Source organism: Balaenoptera physalus (genome assembly GCF_965194825.1).
Source record: "Balaenoptera physalus genome assembly, chromosome: 7".
NCBI classification, from domain to species: Eukaryota; Metazoa; Chordata; class Mammalia; order Artiodactyla; family Balaenopteridae; genus Balaenoptera; species Balaenoptera physalus.
Window position 1 is genome coordinate 119,511,614 of NC_138886.1, and position 14,440 is coordinate 119,526,053.

Sequence of the window (14,440 nt, forward strand, 5' to 3'; positions counted from 1 at the left end):
TTTCTGTGGTAGTTGATCCTTAGGCTTAAGAGTAATAGACATTTAAGTGAAGATGGAGAGAATAATTTTTCCTAACAATTAGCAGTAATGAGTATAAAAACCTCAAAGAAAACGAACTCTGTGACTCAGGATAGGCTCTCAGATTAATACTCCACTCTCTGTAAAAAATGATTGCTGATATTTGTTCTCTTACATAGATATATAGATATAGATAGATAGATATAGACAGATACAGATAGACATAAATATATATATATATATATACACACACACACACACAAAATCAGTATCCTTGTCTTTTAAGACTTATTAAAAGAGTGGAATGGACTTTTGGTTTATTGCAGAGAAAGGGTATCTTCTGGGCTATTAGAGAGAAAGGGCATCTTCTTGGTTTACATAGATGTTTTCTGAAAATGATAATTGGAATATAATTTTCTCGAATTTGTAAGACAGAATTTTGTGCCTAGTATTTATCATATCTAATGTTTTTTAAATAAACAAATTAAAAAGGAGACTAGACAATGTAACTTCTAGTCACATCCAATGTATAAGATGTTACTTTAACTCCTTCATTTTAAATGACTATTAAATATTGGTCACATACTTTTCCCAATATATTTTAGATTAGAGCTTACATGCTTTCTATACAGATAAAACAGCTTCCTGGCTTTGTGTAACATACCAGCTCATGACTGTAAAATGAGGCAAATGGTTGCTGAACCAAAATTAGAAAGCTATCAAATGTACTTTAGAATAATATGACAAACCATCACTCAACCTGGGATTCACTAAAATTTGGAATAAGAAGAAATTAATACTAGATAAAGTTCATATCTAAAACTTGCCTAATTTTACTCAGAAGCTTGTGTCCAAAGCCATCTATGAAATCCACCCCCCCAAATTACCTAAGGTTTCCACAACTTCTTGTTAAATTAAACCGTCATTTAATGTGCATATTCAGTATCCCCCAACAATTCTTCCTCCCTGTAAGAAGGTAATTCCATGGAAATTACATGACGCCTAACACTTAACCACTCTCCTGCATTCTTTAACATTTTTATTTCCTTCTCCTAATAATGTTCAGGTCTCCCCAGTGCAAACACTTTAACCCGTCCAAGCTAGATTTAAAATTTATCCCTTCCATACGCACCTCCATTTTCACAATTTCAGTCATCGCTTGCCTGCTATGCCATCTACTTCTGTAACTTCTGTATCGCCTCTCAAATTTCTGCTCTTAATTTTCAACTGATGCCATAAAACATTTAAGGCCAAGTTTTCTCTCATAGGTCAAACACAATCTAACACTAAGTCTGATGCACCAGAAGTATCAGAAATGATTTTGAGCTCAAGTTATTCATGGTATTAAGAGAATAAAAATGGCATACATTCTCCAATAGTAACTGAAAATTATAAAAATATAACCATATAACCATTACGAATGCCAACAGCCATAATTGTTTGTATAAATATGAGAATTTCACTAGTCTGATTTCACAAGACTTGTCACCTGAGAATCGTTTAAACCTTATAAAAAATAAATAAGAATTCCAGTTTCAGCTAATATGGTAAAAGTAGGAATAAACATTGCTTCTAACTTTACAAGAAGGAAAAAGCTAGAGATCTGCAAATTAACAACTTTGATTTAAACTATCAGGGAACTGACGTCACACAGAAAATAATAAGAAATTCAAAAAAAAAAAAAAAAAATCCACCGCCAGGGCCATGTGATGTTCATTAAGTCTAATGCATAAGGAATCCACCTGAGAGGCAGCCCTTGTTAGGAGCCACGCGGAGGAGAAGCCCGAACGGGAGCTCTTTGCCCAGAACACCTGCACAAGACCACGTGGGGTCTCACAGCCACGTGAATGCCCCGCACCAGGGGCCACAGGCCACCCGCTTCTTCTACCGGCCTTGTCCCCACCCTCTGTGAGGCTGTCACCAAGAACATGCCTGAGTCCTGTCAGAGCCAGACAGGCTGGGACCGCGTCATCTCGGAGTGGCCACGGGAGGGCCCTGCGGGGCTCAGGACAGCTGTCCAAGCTCATCTCTTCCCGGGTCCGCCAGAACCAGACGGACCACATGGGCCACCACCTGGACAGAGAGATGGGCCAGAACCTTGTGTGCTGAGGTTTGCCAACAGGATCTATGGCCCATCCGGAACCTGGACATCACCTGTGTCAACCCTTACCTTCAAGAAGCCCTGAGGCCCTAGGGTGCTACTTCGATGAACTTGGGGTCATCCTGGACGTGATGCAGAACCACCTCCTGCAGACACTGTGTCTGGGCCACCGAGAAGCCCGCCTCCACCGACTGGGACAATGTCCCTTACCAGAAGGTCCCGGTGCGGAAAGGTACCTCCGAGGTGCAGGTGACCTACGTGGTTCCGGGCAGTGGGCAGGACCAGCCCTCCGACCCACCGAGAAGTTGAGGGGGCGAGGCCACCAAGGGGGGCCTAGACGACCCCATGGCCCCCGCGGGGCCACCTCCGGCACCCTGGCGGTTTGGCTGCCGTCCTCCTGGTGTTGAACCGAGGGGGCGGGGGCCCGGCATCCTGCGCCGCGGCCCAGCCCTGAAGGAGCGCGAGGCCGAGGCGGGCGGGCGGCTTTTTTCCAGCGCCCCAGGCCGCGGCAGCGCAGCCTGACGAGCGCGCACAGTCCCAAGAAGGTGACAGCGCCGCCTGCCCTTCAGCTCGGAGTCGGAGCTGCAGCTGCGCTCGCGGCGTTGACTGGACTCGGCGCGCCGCTCCCCGCACCTCCGGGAGCCCGTGCGCCGCGCGCGCAAAACGTGCGGAGGAGACGCGTGCCCGGCGTGACCCCTCCCGCGGGGGCGAGGCCCCGAGGCCGGCGAGCGGAGGGCGGGACAGGGCCTTCCGGGAGCCGGGCGCGTACAGGTGAGTGCGTCTGGGACCCCCCCCCAACCCCGCCCCTTGGCCCCGTCTGTCGTCTGTCTCCGTCCTTCCCACCTCCGGACCCCACTTAGGAGGACTCGGGAGCCTAGGCCTCAGCCTCCCATTCCGGCCCGGAGTCTCGCTGGTGGCCCGGCGACATGCGTCAACCCCAAGCCCTGACTGTCCCCGCCGCCGCAGGCCCTGCCTGAGCCAGTCGTGCCCACGGGACTGGGACAGAGGGAGGGAAAGAGAAGAGTGACCCTTCCATCTGTCCCGGGAGGGGCAGGGGGCCAGCCTGCTCCCCTGTGTGTGGCGGGCAGGTCCTCCGAAGGCTGGCGAGGGCGCGGCCTCTGGAGGACGCAGGGCCACCCCAGCCTCAGCGCCCCTCGACGTCCCTGGTCAGCAGCGGGGAGGGACCTCCGTCCTGCCCAGCAGGCCCCCCCGTGTCCCGGGCCCCCTGGACGACCCTCTGCCCAGCCAGCTCCCTCCCGCCTCCCCAGCTCTGCACTCCGCGGCCACCCCCTGGGCACAGGGCCCCCTTTAGAAACAAACAGCAACAATAATAACAACAAAAACATAAAGCAGGGTATTAGGAAAACCGGAGTGAAATTCAGTCCCTAACTAATTTAACTGCGGTACAATTACTATAATATACCTCATTTAAAGACAGCAAGGAAAAGGAGCAGAACTAAGTAACTTTGGAAAGCAGTGTTTCGATTGAATATTGTAAAGCTCAAAGCAAAGGAAAAAAAAAAAGTATAAAAACACTGTAATGTAGTTGGTAAATTTGTTTCTCATTGGTATGGTCACCAATTCTGAAAAGCCTTCAAACACATACTAGGGTTAAAGCGATGCTTTGTCAATAATAGAAACCAGATTTCTCACTGCCAGAGAAAAAAGTTACAAGTAAGCAAGAGAGGAAATGTTGATCAAAACTTGTGCCGAATGAGAGATACCACTATTAACTCCTTTTTATTTTAAGAGATGTAGAAATAAATATAGATACATGTGTGGGTTAGTTAGTACAAATATCCACATCGTTAGCAATATAGATATATGAGTTTCCTATCTCTGTCCTCTGAGAACTGTACAGTTGAAACGAGTGGTACATACCATTCCCCAGTAAAAGAAACCATGGTTCTTTGAAGAAGTGGCTGATTCTAGGCAGCAAAAATACAAAGTAGGTCTGGAACATCTTGTAGTTGCAAAAATAAGGAATTGCTAAAAATAAAAGGGGGAGGGGTGTCCCTGGAAAATCTCCCAATAACCAAAGCAAGAAAAATATGAGCAACAAAACAAATATGATTATACTGAATTATAACTGAAAGAATGATTTTAAAAACCAGGTAAGGCCATCCTGATAGTAAAGTGATAGAATAAATAGAGAAGAAGAGATAAATCTACCTTATCAAAGAATTCCAATTAATAAATGTAAAAGTAATGAGGAAAATAATCACCATTTGAGCACTAGAGTAATAATTGCAGTAGGCAAAATCCACTGATGGTTGCTAAAATTAACCGACTTTAAGAAGAAACAGAGGGACTTCCCTGGTGGTGCAGTGGTTAAGAATCCGCCTGCCAATGCAAGGGACACGGGTTTGAGCCCTGGTCCAGGAAGATACCACATGCCACGGAGCAACTAAGCCCATGCGCCACAACTACTGAGCCTGTGCTCTAGAGCCCATGAGCCACAACTGCTGAGCCCGTGCACCTAGAGCCCATGCTCTGCAACAAGAGAAGCCACTGCAATGAGAAGCCCACGCACCACAACGAAGAGTAGCCCCCGCTCGCCACAACTAGAGAAAGCCAGTGCACAGCAATGAAGACTCAACGCAGCCAAAACTAAATAAGTAAATAAATAAAATTTTAAAAAGTAAGAAATAGAATAGTTGCATAGCCTCAAATGATCTTCCCCAAAATATGTATTAATTACTGTGGTGTATTTAACATATGTCCACAAATTCTTTGATATTTCTTCCAGGATTTGAAACTTAACTCCCTTTTCCTTGAATGTAGGCTGAACTTAATGACTCACACCTTAGAAAATAGAGCATGGAAAGGGAAAAATAATGATTTTAGGGTATTCTGTCTTCAATTTCATAACCCGGCTCTATTCATGAGAAAACATCAGATAAACTGAAACTGTGGGACATTCTACAAAATACCTTCAAATATGTCAAGGCCATGAAAGGTAAGGAAACAGCAGGAAATGTCATAGATTGGAGGAGAATAAGGAGAGGATTGACTAAATGCAGTGTGATGTCATAGGTGGGATTCTGACTCGAAGACAGACACTAGTGAGAAAACAGTTGGCATCAAATATTATATGTGGTTTAGTTAAGTGCATTGTCCTAACATTATTTGCTTAGTTTTCATAACTGTACCAAGGTTACATTTATCAAAACTAAGAAGATGAGATATTAACATTAAGAGACTGGGTGAGGTTTCAGTGGGAATATTTTGCATTATTTTTTCCATTTCTCCTATAAATAATATAAATTATTTCAAAGTATGAAATTTTTAAACGTTTATGATACATCCAGACAATGGAATATTATTCAGCAATAAAAAGAAATAAGCTATCAAGCCTTGAAAAGAAATGGAGGAACCTTAAATGCATATTACTAAGTAAAGGAAGCCAATCTGAAAGGCTACATACTATATGATTCCAACTATATGATATTCTGGAAGAGCCAAAACTATAACTATGGTGACAGGATCAGAGGTTGCCAAGGCTTGGAGGGGTGATGGATGAATAGGGGGAGCACAGGATTTTTTTGAGCAGTGAAAATACTCTGTATGAGACTATAATGATGGATACATGTCATTATACATTGTCCTAACCGATAGAATATATGACACCAAGAGCAAACTATGGACTCTGGGTGATTATGAGGTGTCCTTATAGGTTCACCAGCTATAAGAACGTATCACTCTGGTGAGGGGTGTTGATAACGGGGGAAGTTATGCATGTGTGGGGCAGAGGGTAGATGGGAAATTTCTGTACCTTCCCCTGAATTTTGCTGTGAACCTAAAACTGCTCTAAAAAATGAATTCTTTAAAAACATTTAAAAAAAAGCTAACAAAAATAAAAGTGTAGTGAATGTAATGAACATTTTAAGTAATATAAATATGGATTATCCTTAAAAACATTTAAGCAGATATTGTAGAAGTTTTTCGTAAACGTAAACATAGGAACAGGCCGTAAAGGTCTACTTCTAGCCCATTGTGGCTGAATCTTGCTTATGATAGAATAGAAAAAGATGATTATCATAACCCTGAAATTAATGGCAGACATTTAAAACTCTTGTTTCCAGGTAAGCAGTGTAAATGAAGTGCCTACATGGTATCCAAGCACACATGCAGAGTTCCATTTTCATTAACACATCATTGCCAATTTGAAACAAAGTATCAGTGAACAGCATTTATACCTTCAGAAGGGAAACTGTAAATTCAAAAAGATTATAGTTGAGAAGCAGAAGTAAAGGTGGTATTCAAATCGAAAACCCAGTGACATATAGAAAGTGAAATGTCAAATATTTATGCTAACTTCTCTTTATGGGTAGCCTAGGCACGTAGAATACAAATTACTGTGTGTTAAATTACTATCAATAATATTGTCAGGTTTTCTACAAAGATTTGAAAAATTTCATGGAAAGAGATTCCTTGCTGTTACTACAGTACTTATTAAAGCAATTTCTAATCTAGGTTGTTTAAAAAAAATTCCTTTCCAATATATGTGATAAAAAAGGGATTTTCCTCTTTTGATCACAAGGACTTTAGAATCCCTTGAGAAAATAATTGAAGTGGTCTGGCCATCCACATAGATTATCAATTTAGTCCATTGTTATTTTGGCATAGTCTTTACTGACTGCAAGCTGGTGCTCTCTTTCTATATCTTAGGCTATATTCCCAAGCAAAGGGCACGTTAATTGTTCTGGAGTGAACACAGATTTAATGCACTGTGATGTCATTTTTATGTGTGTTAATTGCTCAACTTTACATTAGAATCAGTCATAAACCATAAACTATTTTGTATCCAACAGTGTGCCAAAAATATGAGTTACCCGCAGGTTAACTGTCTGTCTTTACTCATCCAAGGAGAGGAACTCTGTTCCTCAGATACGGAATACTTAGAATATCTGTGCCAAAATGCTCAAAATTCACTCATTATAGATAAACATAATCTAGAGTATGTCAGTTGGTGCAAACTTTTTCTTCTAACTGCTGACAGGTATTCTTACAGAATGACCATTCTGTTGTACTTGTTTGTAGATTGTGTCCTTCCAAAAGTTAAACTCACTCATTTTTTACTCTGCTGTGCAGTAAATAACCATCTGATCATTCTAAAGTGCTGTCATTGGAAGAGCCTAGAAGAAGTTAAGGTGAATTGGCATTTACCTCCAAAATGATAAGGATCATAGAGTAGAGTTACAAAGGATATAAAGAGACAATTCACAAAAAAACCCTCAGTAAGTAGTAATTCTATTAAAGATATTCAACTTCATTTGAATATTTTATACTTGAATATATAGGAAATATAAGTTACAAGTCTGGAGGGGGACAATTTGTCAGTGTTGTTTCTCAAAATGAAGTGGTGATTCCTGTCCTAGATCTTCAGTGACAGACAAATTATGGAGGTGGGGTGTGCGATGTGAAAGTTCAAAACAGTGGGGACAGCTCCATATAAAAGGAATTGTATAATGTACACCATTTGATATGTTTGAGATATATGATAAAGAAAAGTGATGAAATATAATTTCTGATGAGAACTGGATTGGGTGTCAGAACATGAAAAGTTAAGATTAAGAATTTCAAGTACGTAACTATAACAAGTCAAATTTAATTCCATGCTCCATCACTTACAAGATCAGGGAGCTTAGAAAAAAAATCACTTAACACCAACACTTCAGTTTTTCCATCTGTTAACAATGATAATAAAAATACCTACTTAATAGGGTTAATAGGCAAACTAGGTTGACTTTGCTTGCATTTAATAATACAGGTATATACCATTATTGTCATGATGTTGAAAGTCAATTTCAAGCTCAAAGACAGTAATCTGATGAAGGATTGAGTAGGAAGTCACTTTATTTCAAATAGCTTCTGGCTCAAAATTAGTCTCCTAGTGATTAACACCCGATTTTCTACAACATGTATATACAAGCAGAAAGAAATACAATGGATGGATGTTAATTTAATAAATGTTATTCACAGTGATAAGTTATCAATGAAATAGCACGTCCTACTCTCAGTGCATCAATTATGGAATTATTCTTAGTTTGGCATGAGATTCTAAATCTTATATCTAAGGGAAATAGTTCTCTTTGTTTAAATGAGCAAATGTATGAACTTAAAAAAAAACTAATCTAAAATGCTATGTGAATGATAAGGACTCAGTGTGTATTTATTGAACAGATAAATGGACTCCTGAGGAACTGGGAAGCCTCGATCAATTTATAGAAAGAGCAACGAGTTTAGGATTCAAGACCGCAAATCTTCCTCTTCACCCCTCTCTTTCTCTTCTTTGCGTTCTTCCTTTCCTGAGAAATTCAGGTGTAGAACTCTCAGGTGGGACAAAGCAGGGAAGGCGCGGGGCACAGTGGCTCAGGGTGCGGGGCAGAGCGCAGGTGGGCTGGGGCTAGTTTCCATGGGGACAGCGGAGGCCAGGGAAATCACAGGAGGGAAGGGCCTGTACTCAGAGGGCGGGAATCTGATGGGGAGAGGAGTGCCCCCGTCTCGGCGAGGGGGAGGGCATGGCACTTAGAGTCAGGTTTAGAGTCAGAGCCACAAAAAGGTCAGCAGGGCCCCCAGGCAGGAGGGCGACTCGGTCAGGGAGGGTGTGCAGTGTGAGGAGGAGGTCCTCGGGGGAGGCAGACAGCCGAGTTACCGTGAAGACAGCGGCCCTGAAAGCGGGCCCCAGGGCCAGGTCACCGCGGGAGAGTCACGCAAGCGGGCGTCCTCACCCGGGTATCGGGGCCCAGGCAGGGTAACGAGGATATTCTCACATGTAGAGCCAAACCGAAGTGCGGCGAGGAGACCGCATGGAGGAGGAGAAACCCAGAAAGAGGAAAAACTAGACTGAACCTTGTGGTTTGGATCTAAATGGGATATTTCACTGTGAACTCATGGTCTTTAATGCTTAGAAATGGATGTAGAAATAAATATGGATATTAACATGGATGTGCATATGTCTGTATGTGTGTGTGTGTGAATACATACATGTACAGCCTCTAATACCCACTGAGATGGCTTGGAGTGTGGAATAAAAATCAGCACGTCTAGTGGCCATAACTTGGTTTCTACTTAACATTATCCCCCAGAACAAAACCAAAACAGAGCTATTTGGAGAAACTGGTGATTTATGGACTAGGGCAAAGAAAATACAAAAGAACATGGAATATCTTCTGCCAGAAAGAAAGGCATTGCTAAATGAAAAAAAGGGAATATGACAAAGGACACAAAATGATAGGATTCCCTGCCCAAAACTGGGACAATTTGAGGATCAAAATAAATAATGATAGTAATTAAAAATAGCCCATTAAACAAAAGAGGAAATCACGGTCACATATAGACATAAGTAAATAGCTGAGTAAATTGAAATTTTAATGAAGTATGGAGAATTACTTAATTACGATGCATCTCGCAGAAAAATGCTTGTTAATTGTGATGGGAGGCATAACTTTATAGTGGAGAAGTCTGGCAGACAGTAAGTACCTTGTTTAATAAAGTGAGCACGTGAATTTCATCAGTAAATTGAAATATTGTGCCAACCTGTACGTGCAATGAGGATATAGCAACATTTGGAATGAGAGTCCTCTGACATTCCTGCCTAAGATACATAGCTTGAATCTAGTTATGGTGAAACAGGCAAATGTGATTTGAGAGACATTACAAAATAAATACCCAGTAATCTTCAAAAACTCAAGGTCACAAAAATCAAGAGAAGCCTGAGGAACTCATCTAGACTCAATAAAACTAAGAGACAAGGCAGCAATGTGCTCCATGACCCTCAGCTGGAACCTTTTGAACTAAAAGGCATTACTGAGACATGAATTCATCCTGGGATCAGATGGTATTTATGTTAATTAGATGATTTTGACAGTGAATTTTAGTTGTTTAGGAAAGTGTCCTGTTTGTCAGAAATATATAGTGAAGTAAAGAGGAAAGATGAGACGTCAGGTCAGCAAATTACTCCCAAGTGGTTCAGAAGAGACTTATTTTTACTGTCAATTTTTCTGTTAAGCTTGAAATTGTTAAAATAAGAAAAATTAAAGGTGGAGAGCAAAGAAGTTTACTTTTTAAGTAAAGCTCTTATTTTTACAACTGAGTTTGTGGAAATTCAAATGGAAACATGAACACAAAAGTACAAGTTCATTTAAACATGTTTTCAATCTCCTTCTATCCTGATAAGGTCAGGCAAACAACCATAATATAGTCCAGTAGCTGTTAAATTGAAGTTGACTTTTCTTTGCTCTGATTTTCTTAAACTGACTTCATATTCAAGTCATTTTTTAAAAATTTAAGGTATTTCATTTATAACAGATTTTTTTGTAAAAATAACTTGTGTGCATATCTTTCCTCATTCAATTTCCCAGAGGTACCACTTTCTAAGGAACACCTACCTAAATAAACACACACACAAATACATATATATGAGTGTACTTATGCACGTGTATCTCACACATCCACCGATACACACAAATGTATGTATAGTATATAATATACAAATATATACGTATATTTTATGTATATGTATATTTGTGCATGTACGTGTATGCATGCACACATGTATATTTTCCCCAAAAAATTTGTATTGCATATATTTTTCTGAAACTTATATTTACTTACCAGGTAACCACGTACGTATTCCCACATGTATCTGATACACTTGAAATCATTATTGAGTTTATTACAAATTTTAGTGCAACAGATATTCTACAATCAACATCTTAATGTATATAATATATATGTATATATAATATATATATACATATATATTATATATATATATCTCATTATAAATATGGATGGATACATCTTGTAGAATAAATTCTAGGATGTTAAATTCCTGGGGCAGGAATTTATGTATATATATAAACTTATTACCAAACTGATATTCAAGAAATTGTGCTCATGAACATTCATACCAACAGCCTAAGGAAAACAGTATTCTCGCATCCTCATCAATACTGGCTGTTGTCAATATTTTAAATATTTGCCGAATTAGTACTTAACAAACATTACCCATTATAGTAGTTTTCATTTTTTAAATTGTGATAAGGCTGGACCTCAGAAGCTTTCATTTTGTGTAGTTTTGGAATTGTTTAGGGATCATTTTAATTATTGGTTTTGAAAGTTAAAAAAAAGTACCTATTTAGCTATATAACATGAGCCTGGCATATATATATATTTTTAAGCCTGGCATATTTTTTCAGGGCGCATTTCTTTGTCAACTTTTTCAGCTGTCATGAGCATTGAGAAATGCAATTATCAACCAAATTAAAATATTAAGGGGAGCAGATCAGTAGATTATCTCCTTGTAAAACAAAAAATGGACAGCTGTTGACATATGCATGGAACTCTTTCAGTCCATTGACAGCGCATGTCTGAGAGCTTAGTCTAGACCAGGCACTGGTCTGGATACTGATACAGTAGTTAACACCATAGACAAAAATCTTGCACTCGTGGAGATTATATTCTACTGAAAAGAATGTAAATTGGATGTCTCAAAAATTAGGGACAACATATTATAAAGTCTATAAATATTATACAATCTTTAGAAAAGGGAAACATTTGCCCAGGATTCTGAATCTGAAGTCTGAAGGCAATGAGATTCTGTCTCTTGGTGGGAGCTCAGATGAACCGTATTCAATCAAGACCCTTTCAATTTGATTCAAATTATTCCCATGGACACATGTTTTCTTACAATACAGTATCGTCATTTACAGCCTAGTTAGAAATAACTGACTCTTTCAATTTTTAGTGTTATTTTATAAATTTATAACCAGATCTACTATGTGCTGATTTTGATTTTACAATTTCCAGGAAGAAAGTCAGAAAGAAATTTCACTTCCAAGTGCTAGGAAGACGTGTTCCTGTTTCCTTCATGTATCAGGTTTGGAAATACATGACATAATTACTGTATTATGTTAAATAGTAAGATGTATTCATTTAATACTAAATGTAATTTTTGTGAACTTTTTGGAATTACATTTTTTTCCTGATGTTGATTATATAATTTCCTTGCATATCAATTATTTCCATTATGGCATATTCTCATTTTACAATTTCCAGTTATTCTCTACAAATTGATTTTTTTTAAGATGGCATGAAGTCAAGAAATAAAATGCCACTGAATTGATAATTTTCCATTCCTTGCTGACTAATATGACTGTCGGAGTTAAACATTTCCACAATTGTAATGGTTATAATTAATGTTTATGTTTTAGTAGATTCTATTCAGTAGTATGTGATCACACCAATATTTTTCCTCCTAAGATAGAATACAAAAGGTTAAATATTTTTTCACTTAGAAAATGAATTTGAGTTTAAAGATATTTTCAAATTTTTAGGAAATTTATGAACTTTCAGTCTTTTTTTGAGAAGTATAATAATCACAGTAGATGAAGTTTGGGGATTTGGAGTTTGCAGATTACTTAATTACATGGAGAAGGTTACTCATACATAAAATGAAAAGGGTACATAAAATCAAATAATTTTGATATTATATATATTTAAATCCATAGTTAATTTTATAATTTCCAAAAAAAATAAATCACTAGAATTAAGTGTGTTAAGCTGTGGAGAAAAAAATATCAAAGGATAGTGGGGATACAGATAATTTCACTATTTTCCTAAAGATGTTTTTGTATTTCTAACATTTTTTTTTAGTGCCCAAAATCAAATATGTAAATATATCTTGAATACTTGTCCTGGGATAGACATAGACACTTTTCTATGCATTTTAGAGACATTATATGATTGAAATTTAATCATATAACTACTTAAAATATTAAATTACATAGCATCCTATGAATAATCTATTGTTTAAATACAATCCTATTATTTCTCTCTAAATAGGAAATTGTACAGTGAGGATTTTTACCCATATTGTCTTTCCCCTGAATCCCCCAAACATCCACTACTCAGTATTGACCTGTTGTTTATCTACTAGTTATAAACAGAAAAATTTAGTACTAAAATGATGTTTAGCAATAAAGTAGAAATAACACATTTTAGCTTGAATAAATGACACAGTTAAGAAGCAGCAAAAAATAGTCAATTCTGTCCATGGACATTTAGGTTGCTACCTTGTCTTGGCTGTTGTGAATAGTGCTGCTGTGAACATAGGGGTGCATGTATATTTTTGGATTACTGTCTGGGTATATGCCCAGGAGTGGGATTGCTGGATCATATGGTAATTCTATTTTTAGTTTTCTGAGGAACCTGCATACTGTTCTCCATAGTGGCTGCACCAATTTACATTCCCACCAACAGTGTAGGAGGGTTCCCTTTTCTCCATACCCTCTCCAGCATTTGTTATTTGTAGAATTTTTAATGACGGGCATCCTGACTGGTGTGAGGTGGTACCTCACTGTAGTTTTGATTTGCATTTGTCTAATAATTAGTGGTGTTGAGCATCTTTTCATGTTCCTATTGGCCATTTGCATTTTTTCTTTGGAGAAATGTCTGTTTAGGTCTTCTGCCCATTTTTGATTGGGTTGTTTGTTTTTTTGTTGTTGAGTTGTATGAGCTGTTTTTATATTTTGGAAATTAAGCCCTTGTCAGTTACATCGTTTGCAAATATTTTCTTCCATTACATAGGTTGTCTTTTCGTTTTGTTTATGGTTTACTTTGCTGTGCAAAGCTTGTAAGTTCGATTAGGTCCCATTTGTTTATTTTTGTTTTTATTTCTATGCCTTGGGAGACTGACCTAAGAATATTAGTATGATTTATGTCAGAGAATATTTTGCCTCTGATGAACAATAGTGTCCTACTGTGTAGCACAGAGAACTATATTCAGTATCTTATGATAAACTATAATGGAAAAGAATATAAAAAAAGAATGTATATGTGTATATAACTGAATCACTTTGCTGTACAGAGCAGTAATTAACACAACACTGTAAATCAACTATACTTCAGTTTAAAAAAAAAATGAAAAGAAACAGTGGAAAAAAGTCAATTCATAATATTGTATCAATAAAAATAACAGAAAATTCATAGTAGTTTTAATCAAAAGTTAGTTCAGTGAATACCATCTTGTCAAAATGTAAGATAAATGCAAAACATTTTATTCTACTGAGTGGTAACAGTGAGAAAAAAGCAAATAGTCAATAGTGCCTTACAAAGTAAAGAGTTTTGAGAGGTTAGTTGCTCAATACATGTTAATTTTCAATTGTGTTTTTGTAAGATGATTTTTATTTAGCGTCCTACTGTGTAGCACAAAGAACTATATTCAGTATGTTATGATAAACTATAATGGAAAAGAATATTAAAAAAATGTATATATGTGTATAACTGAAACACTTTGCTGTACAGAGCAGAAAA

General features: G+C 38.3%; 1 long non-coding RNA gene across 3 annotated transcripts in view; it reads left to right on the top strand.

Annotated features, from left to right (window-relative positions):
• The first annotated feature begins 251 nt into the window (after positions 1 to 251).
• LOC309664103 overlaps positions 252 to 14,440 on the top strand; it is a 118,443-nt gene continuing 104,254 nt past the window's right edge. For 2 of the 3 annotated variants that reach the window (XR_014265612.1, XR_014265613.1), the window contains exon 1: positions 10,897 to 12,005. This is a non-coding gene — a long non-coding RNA (uncharacterized lncRNA). Of the gene's footprint in view, positions 2,891 to 10,896; positions 12,006 to 14,440 lie in introns of those variants that run through there. The other variant, XR_014265611.1, reaches the window with a different exon arrangement.